This window comes from Hyla sarda, unplaced genomic scaffold, assembly GCF_029499605.1.
Source record: "Hyla sarda isolate aHylSar1 unplaced genomic scaffold, aHylSar1.hap1 scaffold_71, whole genome shotgun sequence".
Classification (NCBI taxonomy): Eukaryota; Metazoa; Chordata; class Amphibia; order Anura; family Hylidae; genus Hyla; species Hyla sarda.
Window position 1 is genome coordinate 605874 of NW_026610729.1, and position 14964 is coordinate 620837.

The window sequence follows — 14964 nt, forward strand, 5'->3', positions numbered from 1 at the left end:
CAGGCCCGGACGGAGCGGCCGGGCCGACGAGCGGCGGCGGCGCGGCTGAACCAGGGAGGTCCCCCACCCACACCCGGAAGCGCAACACCGGGGAGAACGCCGTAGTGCAGGGCCCAACAACCCGTTCCCCCCCCCCGGCCAGCCGAGCGAGTGCTGACAGCCGGCAGGAGAGGACGGGCCGCGCGACCCGCAGGAGCAGCGCTCCCCCAGAGCGGCAGCGAGCAGGTGGCAGGCGGGTAACCGGTACAGGGGCCTGGGCCTGCGGCAGGAGTGATACTTACCGACCTGAAACACGAAACACGAAATAACTGCAACCCACTGCAAACAACTGACACCTCCGAGACGTACGCCCTAACACAGTATCCTGCAAGAGAAATACCGCCCACGAGTCATACGCCCCTACCTGAGGGAGAGGGGAGTTTATATACCCCACGCCACTCCCACAAATGCAGCCAATTAGGCTTTTTACATCCCCCTACCGCAATGGCCTTTAAACTGTGGACCATTGCAACTCTGGATTGTTTTTCTAACACTCGGAGGTCCACAGTTTGGAGACCTCTCTTGCAATCTCATCTCCTGAGACAATGCTGTTAGGCTGGGGAAAAACACCCAAAAAAACGCCAATTCTGCCGCATGGAGTTTTTTCGGCCAAAAAACGCTGCGGCCAGATGTTAGCTGTAAATCAGTGAGAAATCGCTAAATTCTTTTTCCACTTGGCGTTTTTCAGTTTTTTTTTTTTTTTTATCCTTTTGTCGTTTTTTCACTCTTTTTTGGCGTCTTTCAGCTCCTTGGCGGTTTTGCAAAATGGCAGCATGTTGAGCCTATGGCATTTTTCCCCCTGAAATCGTGGCATTTTTCTCCCATAGAAGTCTATGGGAGTAAAAAAATGCCAAAAAAAACAAGTGATGGAGATACCTTTTTTAATAAAATTTGGTAGGGTACCATTAAAAAAAATAATTAAAAAAGATACAGTAGTGATGGAAAGAATTGAATTTAACAAAATTTATCTTCTTTATAACAATATTTTTATAAATTTTTAAACAGGGATCAATTTATGTGGGCGGGCAGGGCACTAAAAATATAGCCGACACTTTTTTTTTTAGGTGGTACTACTACTCCCAGCATGTTCTATGATGGGAGTAGTAGTACCTGTAGTACTCCCAGCATGTTCTATGATGGGAGTAGTAGTACCTGTGCTAATTGACAGATTGCCCATTGTGATCCTCCTGTATAATGTATAGATGCGGTCGCTCTTCTATGGTCCCTTGCACTGTCGTAAACAGTGATCCCTCAACTTACAATGGCCTCAACATACAATAGTTTCAACATACAATGGTCTTTTCTGGACCATTGTAACTTGAAACCAGATTCAACATACAATGCTAAAGACAGTCCAGACCTGTGAAATGTGTCAATTGCTGGAAGAACCGACCAATCAGAATGGACATTCACTGGTAAAACCCCTATATTACTGAAGTGCATGCACTGACTGGTGTCTGGTAGTGCCCCCTACAGTACAGGGAGGTATTACATGTTCTGTACACTTTACCTGTATCAGGGTTAGCTGCTCCTTTGAACACCAGGTGAGGGCGACTCCATGTTACTTTTTTTTTTTTAGGACATTGCATGAACTGTACAGGACCCCGAAGAAGCTCCTGTCCTCTACATAGACCAGTGTTTCCCAAGCAGGGTGCCCTCAGCTGTTGCAAAACTACAACTCCCAGCATGCCCGGACAGCCTTCGGCTGTCCGGGCATGCTGGGAGTTGTAGTTTTGCAACAGCTGGAGGCACCCTGGTTGGGAAACACTGACATAGACAGTGATTTACAGCTCCCAGCAGATCTTTCTTACTTTTATATGTAAGGACTTGCTTTATCTATATTAGTTAACTACTTATTTTTGTTTAATCCTCACTTTTTCCTATTTTTGGATGATATTTTGGTGGCTTTAGAACCAATTACCAGGTTTCCATAGAGTTCTGGTCTCAACATACAATGGTTTCAACATACAATGGTCGTCCTGGAACCAATTAATATTGTAACTTGAGGGACCCCTGTATATATATATATATATATATATATATATATATATATATACCTATTCATATTTCCCGCAGAGATCTGTAATTGGCTAGATGGTTCCAGCCAATCACAACTCTGGGGGAAATATGAATAGGTGTATATATACGTCAGTGCAGGGGACCATAGAAGAGCGGCCGGCCACATCTATACATTATACTGGAGGATCACAGCCGGTGTCAGGATTGACATTCACTGTGATCTTTCCTTAGCTGCAGGTACTACAGCTCCCAACATGGAGCAGAGCGTGCTCCATGTTGTGAGTAGTAGTACCTGCAGTTAAGGACAGATCACAGCTGGTATCACTCCTGACATCCGCTGCGGTCGTCCTGTCTATTGCAAAGATGCGGAGCGGCTTTCTCCTGCGCTCCGCATCTCTGCACTATACACCGGCCAGTGGTGTGAATAGAACATCACTCATTCATATTTCCCACTGAGAGCGGTGATTGGCTGCAACCATCCGGCCAATCCCCACTCTGGGCGGAAAATATGAATGAGTGATGTTCTATTAAACTCACTGACCCGGAGTTTAGTGCAGAGATGCGAGCGCTGTATAGAGCCACATCTCTGCAATAGATAGGATTACCTCATCGGGTGTCAGGACTGACACCCGGGGCGATATGTCTATTAGTACAGGTACTACTACTCCCATCATGGAACAGTCTGTTCCATGCTGGGAGTAGTAGTACTACCTAAAAAATGTTTTAAAAAAAAGAGAGAAAAAAAAGTGAAACACACATACACACTTTATAAAAAATTTATTAAAAGTTCATTATTAAAAAAACTAAAATCCTTAAATACATTTTTTCCCGTCCCTACTTTTTTTTTTTTTGGTACCCAACACATTTAGAAAAAAATGCCAAAGGGGCCAAAAATGCAGTTTCAACTCAAATGCAAAAAACACCAGAAAAAACGTCAGACGCAGGAAATTGCACTGGCATTTTTTTCTGGCATTTTTTTTGCGGCCTTTTTTTCAGTGAAAAAAACACTGGAAAAGAAAACAAGTGGAATCCTAGCCTCAGGGTCTATTCACACAGCAGAATTTCTGCTTGCGGAATTACACCTCAAATTGAAGCCCATGGACTTCCATGGGACTCCGCACTCCCATTCACACTTCTGAATTTCCACTTGCAAAAGTGTGCATGGGAGTGTGGAATTTCATAGAAGTCCATGGGCTTCAATGTAGGGAATGTAGACTATAGGGTAGTGGTCTCCAAACGGTGAACCACCAGGTGTTGAAAAACAGTCCACAGTTGCAATGGTCCACAGTTTAAAGACTATTGTAGTTGGGGAAAGTTTAATATTTGTCGCAAGCGGAAATTCTGCCGGGCGAATAGACCCTAACAGTGTAAGTTACAACATTACAGAATGTTTAGTGTAGAGTTATTATATGTATCTAAAGAATGAAGGGGAGTTTTCCTACTATACAAAGTTCTATACCCAGAGATGTAGCAATCGGGGATGTGAATGCAGCAGTAACCAAGACCGTGGTGTAATGTCCTACAAAGCGGATGAACACTAAAGAAAGACAGACACAGACAGACCCTTTGGATAGGGGAAAAGATGTCTTGGGGCCGGAGTACCCCTTTAACCCCTAGGCGAAACTAGTCGTAAAGGTACGTCTTCTGTCTGGGACAGGGTGTAAGTGTATACCCTGGAGAGTTAAAGGACTATGAAGTGAGTGCAGGAGCAGGACACTCGCCACTTAGAAAGGGCTGTGAATATCATGAAAAAATACCAAACAACTAAAATGCAGATTTTTGGTCACATCATACAGTATATCACAAAAAGTGAATCAAAAATGAAAAAAAATCCCATCAAAACAAGTATATAGTGCTGATAAAAACTACATATTGTGGTGCAAAAAATGAGCCATTTTAAGCATACAGCGATCCCTCAACTTACCATGGCCCCAACATACAATAGTTTTAACATACAATGGTCTTTTCTGGACCATTGTAACTGGACCATTGTGACTCAACATACAATGCTATGGACAGTCCAGATCTGTGAGACATGTCACAACTGGAAGAACTGACCATTCAGAATGGGCATTTTACTGGTAAATCACCTGTATTACTGAGGCGCAAGCACTGGCTGGCTGTCTGGTAGCGCCCCCTACAGTACAGGGAGGAACTACAAGTTCTGTACTACTCCTTACCTGTGCCAGGGTTAGCTGCTCCTTTGGACGCCAAGTAAGGGTGGCTCCATTTGGGACACTGTGTGTACTGTATAGGATCCTAAAGAAGCTCCTGTCCTCTACTTAAACCATTGTTTCCCAACCAGGGTGCCTCCAGCTGTTTCAAGACTACAACTCCCAGGATGCCCGGACAGCCAACGGCTGTCCGGGCATGCTGGGAGTTGTAGTTTTGCAACAGCTGGAGGCACCCTGGTTGGGAAACACTGACCTAGACAGTGATTTACAGCTCCCAGCAGCTCATTCTTACTTTTATATGTAAGGATTTGCTTTATCTGTATTAGTTATCTACTTATTTTTCTTTAATCCTCACTTTTTCCTATTTTTTGGATGACATTTTGGTGGCTTCAGAGCCAATTACCAGGTTTCCACAGAGTTATGGTCTCAACATACAATGGTTTCAACATACAATGGTCGTCTTGGAACCAATGAATATTGTAACTTGAGGGACCACTGTACTAATATTGTTTAAAAAAGTTTGCAAATTTTTTAAAGAAACTCTGGGATTCTGTTGCATGGTTTCCGATATTTAACTTGTTAATTATGTATAGCAGAAAAATCCCTCTGTAGGTGCTGCCCCTCGTATGGATCTATCAAAACTTGTTCAGAGGAAAAAGTTGCCCAGTTGCCCATAGCAACCAATCAGCTCGCTTCTTTTATTTTTAACAAGGCCTCTGGATAATGAAAGAAGCGAGCTGATTGGTTGCTATGGGCAACTGGGCACGTTTTGATAAATCTCCCCCATGAAGAATTATATTCCACTGGAAGAATTACAATAGTCATTGTTTTTGTGGCATCCACATTCTAAAGTACATTATCAATGGGACATTCAGCGCTTATTTTCTTAGCGCAGCTGATTCTGGGCAAATTTCCTCAGTGTGAACATACCATTAGAGCTGCAGCATCTTTTTTTTTTTTTCTCTCTAGCTTTATTTAGATTCTAATGAGAATCATGGGGGAGATTTATCAAAACCTGTGCAGAGGAAGAGTGGTGCAGTTGCCCATAGCAACCAATCAGATCGCTTCTTTCGTTTTCCACAGGCCTCTAAAGAGGCCTGTGGAAAATGAAAGAAGCGATCTGATTGGTCGCTATGGGCAAATGCACCACTCTTCCTCTGCACAGGTTTTGATAAATCTCCCCACATGTGTCCACTCACAAGGTGAGGGCTACACACAGATGCTTTGTAGTGAGATGTTCCTATTTTAACTCTTAAGTGACCGCAGTAGTCCAGGGGAGAGCGCTAAGCTGCATGTAGCTCAATGGGTTCCTTTGGACCACAGCTGTAGCTCAATAGTTAAAACTGGAAAGTCTCGCCTCAAAAAGCCTGTGCGTGGCCTCAGCGCCAGTTGGAAACTTTATTTATAGTGGACGTGCAGCATTGCTGTGTAAGTCCATGTGCATAGTGGAGACCATCTTCTTGTGTGGTTTCAGATGTGCCAAGTATCTTCCCGCTACACAGCATCATAGCTGGGACAATTGTTGGTGAGTTAGGACTTTGTTTTGGCATTTGAAGTAGGATAAGTTTATTATTGGAAAAATCTAATTAAAGGGGTTCTCTGGCCCTGAGACATCTTATCCCCTATCCAAAGGATAGGGGATAAGATGTCTCACCGCGGGGTCCCGCCGCTGGGGACCCCGGCAATCTTGTATTCGCCACCCACCTGTTTGAGCTGCACGCCGCGGTGCCACGTGGCCGGAGTATCGTGATGTCATGACTCCACCCCTGTGTGATGTCACCCCCCGCCCCCACTATGCAAGTATATGGGAGGGGGCGTGATGGCTGTCATAGTGTATTCCAAACCGTGTTTTCCTAGTAGTTGCAAACCTACACTTTGGCTGTCTGGGCATGCTGGGAGTTGTAGTTTTGCAAAAGCTGGAAAAAAAAAAGTTTGGGAAAATACTGGGTTAAGGGATAACTGTCTGATCATGGGGGGCCATGACTCTCCCTGCTGTATGTGTGAGGTCAGCACGTGCTCCATGCAGTCTCTATTGGAGCAGCAAAGATACTTATCCTCTATCCTGTATGTTACATATAAAGTGGAACTCCTTGGTCCTTAACCCTTTAAGGACCAAGCCCATTTTCACAATTTTTAAGGTCCAGACTAAATTTATATTTTGCTCTTTTTTTTTTTTGTTTTTTCCTCCTCGCCTTCTAAAATCCATAACTGTTATGTTTCCATCTACGGACCCATATAAGGGCTTGTTTTTTGTGTGACCAATTGTACTTTGTAACGAATCCTCTAGTTTTAACCTAAAATGTACGGCAAACCCAAAAAAAAAAATTTTTTTAGGTAGGAAATTTAAATTTAAATGTACAATTTTGCACATTCTGGAGGGTTTCGTTTTCACACTGTACAGTTTATGGTAGAAAAGACACGTGTTCTTTATTCTGTGGGTCCAAACGATTAAAATGATACCCATGGCTAGATACTTTTATATTTTTGTACTGCTTTAAAAAAATCTAAAACTTTTTGTACAAAATCAGTAATCTAAAATCGCCCTATTTTGACCACCGATAACTTTTTCATTTTTCAACATATAGGGCGGTATGAGGGCTCATTTTTTGAGCCGTCATCTGTACTTTTTATTGATACCACATTTGCAAATATAAAACTTTTAGATAATTTTTTATTAATTTTTTGGGGGGAATAAAATGAAAAAAAAGCTGCATTTTTGGACTTTTTTTTTTATATTATTTACGCCGTTCGCCTTACGGAATCATTAACATTATATTTTAATAAATCCGACATTTAAGCGGCGATACCAAATATGTTTATTAAAAAAAAATTACGCTTTTTGGGGGTAAAAAAACCTGTCAATTTTCATTTTTATTGGGGACGGGGATTTTTCACTTATTTTACTTTTTATTTTTACATTTTTCAACTTTTTTTTTTTTTACACTTTGTCCCCATAGGGGACTATCTATAGCAATCATTTGATTGCTAATACTGTTCAGTGCTATGCATAGGACATAGCACCGATCAGTATTATCGGTGATCTTCTGCTCTGGTCTGCTCCATCTCAGACCTCCGGCCGCCATGCTGGATGATCGGATCGCCGCAGCGCTGCGGTCGATCCGATCATCCATTCAAAGTACCGCACTGCTGCAGATAACGTGATCTGTATTGATCACGGCATCTGAAGGGTTAATGGCGGACATCCGCGCAATCGCGAATGTCGGCCATTACGGTCAGGTCACTGGCTGCTGCTAGCAGCCGGAACCTGTCATGTATGACGCGAGCACCGTTCCGATGCTTGCGGTCATACACAGGATGTAAATGTACGTCCTGGAGCTCGAAGTACCGCCAAACCAGGACGTACATTTACGTCCGTGGTCATTAAGGGGTTAAAGGGGTACTCCGGTGGAACACTTTTTTTTAAATCTATTGGTGCCAGAAAGTTACAGATTTGTAAATTAGTTCTATTAAAAAATCTTAATCCTTCCAGTACTTATTAGCTGCTGAATACTACAGAGGAAATTCTTTGCTTTTTGGAACACAGTGCTCTCTGCTGACATTTGTCCATTTTAGGAACTGTCCAGAGTAGGACAAAATCCCCATAGAAAACATATGCTGCTATGGACAGAGATGTCAGCAGAGAGCACTGTGGTCATGATGTCACCAGAGAGGACTGTGTTACAAAAATAAAAGAATTTCCTCTGTTGTATTCAACAGCTAATAAGTACTGGAAGTATTAAGATTTTTTTAATAGAAGTAATTTGCAAATCTGTTAAACTTTCTGGCACCAATTGATTAAAAAAAAAGTGTTCGACCGGAGTACCCCTTTAACCCCTTAAGGACCAAGGGCGTACAGGTACGCCCTTGGTCCTGCTCTCCTGATATAACGCGGGGTTACACAGTAACCCCGCGTCATATCACGGCGGGCCCGGCGTCATAGTGAAGCCGGGACCCGCCTCTAATAGCGCGCAGCGCCAATCGCGGTGCCGCGTGCTATTAACCCTTTAGCCACGCGCTCAGAGCTGAGCCGCGCTGCTAAAAGCGAAACCGAAAGTGGCCGGCTAGCTCAGTCGGGCTGTTCGGGATAGCCGCGGCTAATCGCGGCATCCCGAACAGCTGACAGGACAGCGGGAGGGCCCCTACCTGCCTCCTCGCTGTCCGATCGCCGAATGACTGCTCAGTGCCTGAGATCCAGGCATGAGCAGTCATGCGGCAGAATCGTTGATCACTGGTTTCTTATGAGAAACCAGTGATCAATGATGATCAGTGTGTGCAGTGTTATAGGTCCCTATGGGACCTATAACACTGCAAAAAAAAAAGTGGAAAAAAAAAAAGTGAATAAAGATCATTTAACTCCTCCCCTATTAAAAGTTTGAATCGCCCCCCTTTTCCAATAAAAAAAAACTGTGTAAACAAAAATAAAAATAAACATATATGGTATCACCGCGTGCGGAAATGTCTGAATTATAAAAATATATCATTAATTAAACCGCTCGGTCAATGGCGTGCGCGCAAAAAATTCCAAAGTCCAAAATAGTGCATTTTTGGTCACTTTTTATATAATTTAAAAATGAATAAAAAGCGATCAATAAGTCCTATCAATGCAAAAATGGTACCGTTACAAACTTCAGATCACGGCGCAAAAAATTAGCCCTCATACTGCCCCATACACGGAAAAATAAAAAAGTTATAGGGGTCAGAAGATGACAATTTTAAACTATTAATTTTCCTGCATGTAGTTATGATTTTTTCCAGAAGTCGGACAAAATCAAACCTATATAAGTAGGGTATCATTTTAATCGTATGGACCTACAGAATAAAGATAAGGTGTCATTTTTACCGAAAAATGTACTACGTAGAAACGGAAGCCCCCAAAATTTACAAAACTGCGTTTTTTTTTTCAATTTTGTCGCACAATGATTTTTTTTTCCGTTTCACCGTAGATTGTTGGGAAAAATGACTGATGTCATTACAAAGTAGAATTGGTGGTGCAAAAAATAAGCCATCATATGGATTTTTAGGTGCAAAATTGAAAGAGTTCTGATTTTTTTAAAGGCAAGGAGCAAAAAACGAAAATGCAAAAACGGAAAACCCCCCCGGTCCTTAACCTCTTTAAGAACCCATGACGTATGCGTACGTCATGAGTCCCGGTCCTGCGATATAACGCGGGGTCACACGGTGACCCCGCATTATATCGCGTCGGGCCTGGCGTCATAGTGAAGCCGGGACCCGCCTCTAATAGCGCGCGGCACTGATCGCTGTGCCGCGCGCTATTAACCCTTTAGCCGCGCGCTCAAAGTTGAGCCACGCGGCTAAAAACGAAAGTAAAAGTGCCCGGCTAGCTCAGGGAGCTGTTCGGGATCGCGAACAGCTGTAGCACAGGAGGAGGTCTTCTTACCTTCTCCTGTGCTGTCCGATCACCGAATGAATGCTTCAAGCCTGAGATCCAGGCTTGAGCATTCAATCGCCGAAAACACTGATTGATCCATTCCTATGGAGATGGATCAATCAGTGTAAAAGATCAGTACATGCAATGTTATAGCCCCTTATGGGAGCTATAATGTTGCATAAGAAAAGTGTAAAAAAAAATCATTAACCCTTTCAATTATCCCTTCCCCTAATAAAAGTTTGCATCACCCGGCATTTCCAAAAATAAAAAAAAATTATGTAAATAATAATAAAAATAAACATATGTGGTATCGCCGCGTGCGGAAATGTCCAAATTATAAAAATATACCACTTTTTAAACCGCTCGATCAATGGCGTACGCGCAAAAAAATTCCAAAGTCCAAAATAGCGCATTTTTGATCACTTTTTATACCACAAAAAAGTGAATAAAAAGTGATCAAAAAGTCTGATCAGAACAAAAATGGTACTGCTAAAAACTTCAGATGACGGCGCAAAAAATGAGTCCTCAAAGCGCCCTGAACACAAAAAATAAAAAAGTTATAGGGGTCAAAAGATGACCATTTTAAACGTATAAATTTTCCTGCATGTATTCATGATTTTTTTCGGAAGTGATACAAATTCAAACCTATATAAGTAGGGTATCATTTTAACCGTATGGACCTACAGACTAAAGATAAGGTATCATTTTTGACAAAAAATGTACTGCGTAAAAACAGAAGCCCCCAAAACTTACAAAATAGTGTTTTTTCATAAATTTTGTCGCACATTGATTTTTTTTTTCCCGTTTCACCGTAGATTTTTGGGTAAAATAATGTTATTACAAAGTAGAATTAGTGACGCAAAAATTAAGCCATTATATATAATTTTAGGTGAAAATTTTTAAGAGTTATGATTTTTTAAAGTTAAGGAGGAAAAATTGAAAATGAAAAAACGGAAAAAGCCCTGGTCCTTAAGGGGTTAAAGGGGTACTCTGGTGATTATTTTTTTTTTTAAATCAACTGGTGCCAGAAAGTTAAACAGATTTGTAAATTACTTCTATTAAAAAATCTTAATCCTTTCTGTACTTATTAGCTGCTGAATACTTCAGCGGAAATTCTTTGCTTTTTGAAACACAGAGCTGTCTGCTGACATCATGAGCACAGTGCTCTCTGCTGACATCTCTGTCCATTTTAGGAACTGTCCAGAACAGCATATGTTTGCTATGGGGATTTCCTTTTACTCTGGACACTTCCTAAAATGGACAGAAATGTCAGCAGAGAGCACTGTGCTCATGATGTCAGCAGAGAGCTCTGTGTTTCAAACGGAAAAGAATTTCCACTGTAGTATTCAGCAGCTAATAAGTACAGGAAGGATTAAGATTTTTTTAATAGAAGTAATTTACAAATCTGTTTAACTTTCTGGCACCAGTTGATTTAAAAAAATAATAATTTCACCGGAGTACCCCTTTAAGGACCCGGGGTTTTTCAGTTTTTCGCACTTTCATTTTTTTCTCCTTACCTTTAAAAAAAAAATCATAACACTTTAAATTTTGCGCCTAAAAATCCATATTTTTTCTGCCACCAATTCCACTTTGTAATGACATCAGTCATTTTACCCAAAAATTATTGTGCAACAAAATTGAAGAAAAACACCGTTTTGTAACCTTTAGGAGCTTCCGTTTCTACATAGTACATTTTTCAGTAAAAATGACATTCTCTTTATTCTGTAGGTCCATACGATTAAAATGATACCCTACTTATAGGTTTGATTTTGTCGTACTTCTGGAAAAAATCAGTACCATTTTTGTATTGATAGACTTTTGATCGCTTTTATTCATTTTTTGCATGATATAAATATACTATTTTGGACTTTGGAATTTTCTGCGCGTATGCCATTGTTCAATTAACGATATATTTTTATAATTTGGTAATTTCTGCACGCGGCGATAGCACATATGTTTATTTACAGTTTTTTTATTTACCGTATTTATCGGGGTATACCACGCACCGGCCTATAACACGCACCCTCATTTTACCAAGGATATTTGGGTAAAAAAAGTTTTTTACCCAAATATCCATGGTAAAATGAGGGTGCGTGTGCGCGCGTGTATACCCCGATATACCCCCAGGAAAGGCAGGGGGAGAGAGGCCGTCGCTGCCCGCTTCTCTCCCCCTGCCTTTCCTGGGGTCTAGAGCGCTGCTGTCGGCCCTTCTCACCCCCCTGGCTATCGGCGCCGCTGCCCGTTCTGTCCCCCTGACTATCGGTGCCGGCGCCGATAGCCAGGGGGAGAGAAGCGGCACCGACAGCCAGGGGGAGAGAAGGGGCAGCGGCACCCATTGCCGGCCCCGCTGCCCCGTTGCCTCCCCCCATCCCCGGTGGCATAATTACCTGAGTCGGGTCCGCGCTGCTGCAGGCCTCCGGTGTGCGTCCCTTGCGTCGTTGCTATGCACGGCGCGGCGCACTGACGTCATGCGCCGCGCCGTTCAGCGCATAGCAACGACGCCGGGGACGCACGCCGGAGGCCTGCAGCAGCGCGGACCCGACTCAGGTAATTATGCCACCGGGGATGGGGGGAGGCAACGGGGCAGCGGCACCGGCAATGGGTGCCGCTGCCCCCTTCTCTCCCCCTGGCTATCGGCGCCGGTACCGATAGTCAGGGGGACAGAACGGGCAGCGGCGCCGATAGCCAGGGGGTGAGAAGGGCCGACAGCAGCGCTCTAGACCCCAGGAAAGGCAGGGGGAGAGAAGTGGGCAGCGACGGCCTCTCTCCCCCTGCCTTTCCTGGGGCGGTATCGGCGTATAACACGCACATAGACTTTAAGCTAAAAATTTTAGCCTAAAAAGTGTGTGTTATACGCCGATAAATACAGTATTTTTTTTAATGGGAAAGGGGGGGGGGGGTGATTCAAACTTTTATTAGGGAAGGGGTTAAATGATAACTCTTTTCCTTTTTTTTTTTTTTTTTGCAATTTTATAGCCCACATAGGGGGCTATAACACTGCACACACTGATCTTTCACATTGATCGTTGTTATTCCATAGGATAACATAGATCAATGATTCTGCCTCTTGATTGCTCATGCCTGGATATCAGGCACTGAGCAGTCGTTTGACGATCAGGACACCAGGAGGCAGGTAGGAGGACCTACAGCTGTTCGGGATGCCGCGATTTCACCTACTGAGCTAGCTGGGGGGGTAGTTTAGTTTCACGTTAGACGTGGCGATCAACTTTGTCAAAAGGGTTAATCAGTGCCGCATGCTATTAGCCATGGGTCCCGACCCGCTATGACGTGGGACCACGCCGTGATTATTATACCGGAATTTTTTTTTTTTTTGCATAAGATGCTGGATCGCGGGAGTGTCGCTGCTGGGGACCCCCGGGATCTTGCATGCGGCACCCCATTTATAATCAGTCCCCGGAGCGTGTTTGCTCCAGGACTGATTACCGACGACCACAAAGCCGGCGGCGTGTGACGTCACGCCTCTGCCCCCGTGTGACGTCACGCTCCGCCCCTCAATGCAAGCCTACGGGAGGGGACGTGATAGCTGTCATGCCCTCTCCCATTGGCTTACATTGAGGGGCGGAGCGTGACATCACACGGGAGCAGGGGCGTGACGTCACCCGCCACCCGCCCTGTGGTCGCCGGTGATCAGTCCCGGAGCGAACACGCTCCGGGGACTGATTATAAATGGGGTGCCACCTGCAAGATCACGGGGGTCCCCAGCGGCGGGACTCCCGCGAGCAGGCATCTTATCGGATAAGATGTGTAAGCACCGGAGAACCCCTTTAAATCAACTGGTGCCAGAAAGTTAAACATTTGTAAATGACCTATAAAAAAATCTTAATACTTCCAGTACTTAGCACTGGTGTTGCTAGGGTTGGGGGTCACCTGGTGCCGTAGAAAATGTGTCGTAAGATGTGTAAGCACCGGAGAACCCCTTTAGAAAAAAATAATAATAATAATTCCGGGAAAGTACCTCTTTAACTTTTTATTCCGAAGGTTAGGGGATAAGTGTCTTATTGTGGGGTGATTTCCTGCCCGGCTCTCTCCATGCCCGGAATGTGGTCGACACGCCCCCTCCATGCATCTCTGTGGGAGAGCGGAGTACAGCGCTTGTTCATCTTCGGCTCAGTACATGAGGAGAGCTGGTGTTCTGAACATTATCCTGGGGATAAGGTTAAAAGCACTGGAGTTACCCTAGGAACTGTTCATGGTTTGTTTTTTTATGGATCTATGTTGTGCGAGATTTGTAAGAGGTTTTGTAAAATGTAATTTACTTGTATTGTTCAGTAAGGAATCTGCACTAAAAAATTACAATAAATGTTAGTTTATCATTTTATTGTTTTGTTCTGCATTGACCTGTATATTATGTAACAGTAGTAAGCTCTCACGGTGTCTACCATAGAGTTCTGCATAAAGATTTGTAAATTGAGATATGTTAAGTTAGATATCCCTTGAAGGAGCAATGGTTATTTTTTTAATGTCAGCACAGACCGCTCTCCTATAATTAAATGTGTTTTTTTTGTGGTGTGATAGGGTTTGTTTTAACACATTCTTTGCCTTGGGGCGATTGTAAATAATTATAATCTGTAGAACGATATAGCTGGCCCTGTGGGAATAGGAGGAGGTTAAAGGGACAGTGTATTTCTAACTCTGTATTCCAGGGAGGGTTGTGGTGCAATAGTTATTTCCCAGGATTGTCACCATCACAGGGGGCTGTGGGAGTAGAAAGCCAATGCACAGTAGTGATGTCAGTGCAGCAAGATAGACATGTCTGGTGTGTGGCCACAGAGAGATTTGCAAAGGAATTGCCCTGAGCTGAGATGTGGCAAGGAGCATGCTGGTCTATAATTAGAGGCGAGAGGCTTTCTTCATTGGACCTGAACAACTGAGGATCCTCCCTAGGCGATAACCCTCAGAGCACCTAGAACACTGCCTTCAGCGGAACACAGATTCATCCCACATGTTGTCTGACAACACAAACAATCAATCTTCTCCCCAAGAAATCTATTAAAAGTGACAAATGGACAGGAGAGAAGTCAGAGGAAACACAGCATTCCCTATAATGTATTTTGTATAAGCATTTGCTATCTATATGACCATGCATTGCTTGGGAATTTGCTCAGTGGCAGGTGACCTTACTCCATGGCATAAATCTAGCACTTTTTTGCTTTTGAAATGGCATAACGTTACAAAGGATGACAGTCAAGATAGAAACAAAGCATATTAGAGTACTGAAGCCTTTCCACTAGGTCCTCAAAGATAGTCTCAATACTGTTATGGGACCATACTTCATATCAGTGTAGATGTAGTGGACTGGGACGGTCTCTTAGCTGCTAAAGT

At 43.4% G+C, this 14964-nt stretch overlaps 1 protein-coding gene across 3 annotated transcripts in view; it reads left to right on the forward strand.

Annotated features, from left to right (window-relative positions):
• The first annotated feature begins 3606 nt into the window (after positions 1–3606).
• LOC130344235 (kinesin-like protein KIF14) overlaps positions 3607–14964 on the forward strand; it is a 122136-nt gene continuing 110778 nt past the window's right edge. For 2 of the 3 annotated variants that reach the window (XM_056554408.1, XM_056554410.1), the window contains exon 1: positions 5345–5757. The gene's annotated coding sequence lies outside the window, so the exon portion shown is untranslated. Of the gene's footprint in view, positions 3694–5344; positions 5758–14964 lie in introns of those variants that run through there. The other variant, XM_056554409.1, reaches the window with a different exon arrangement.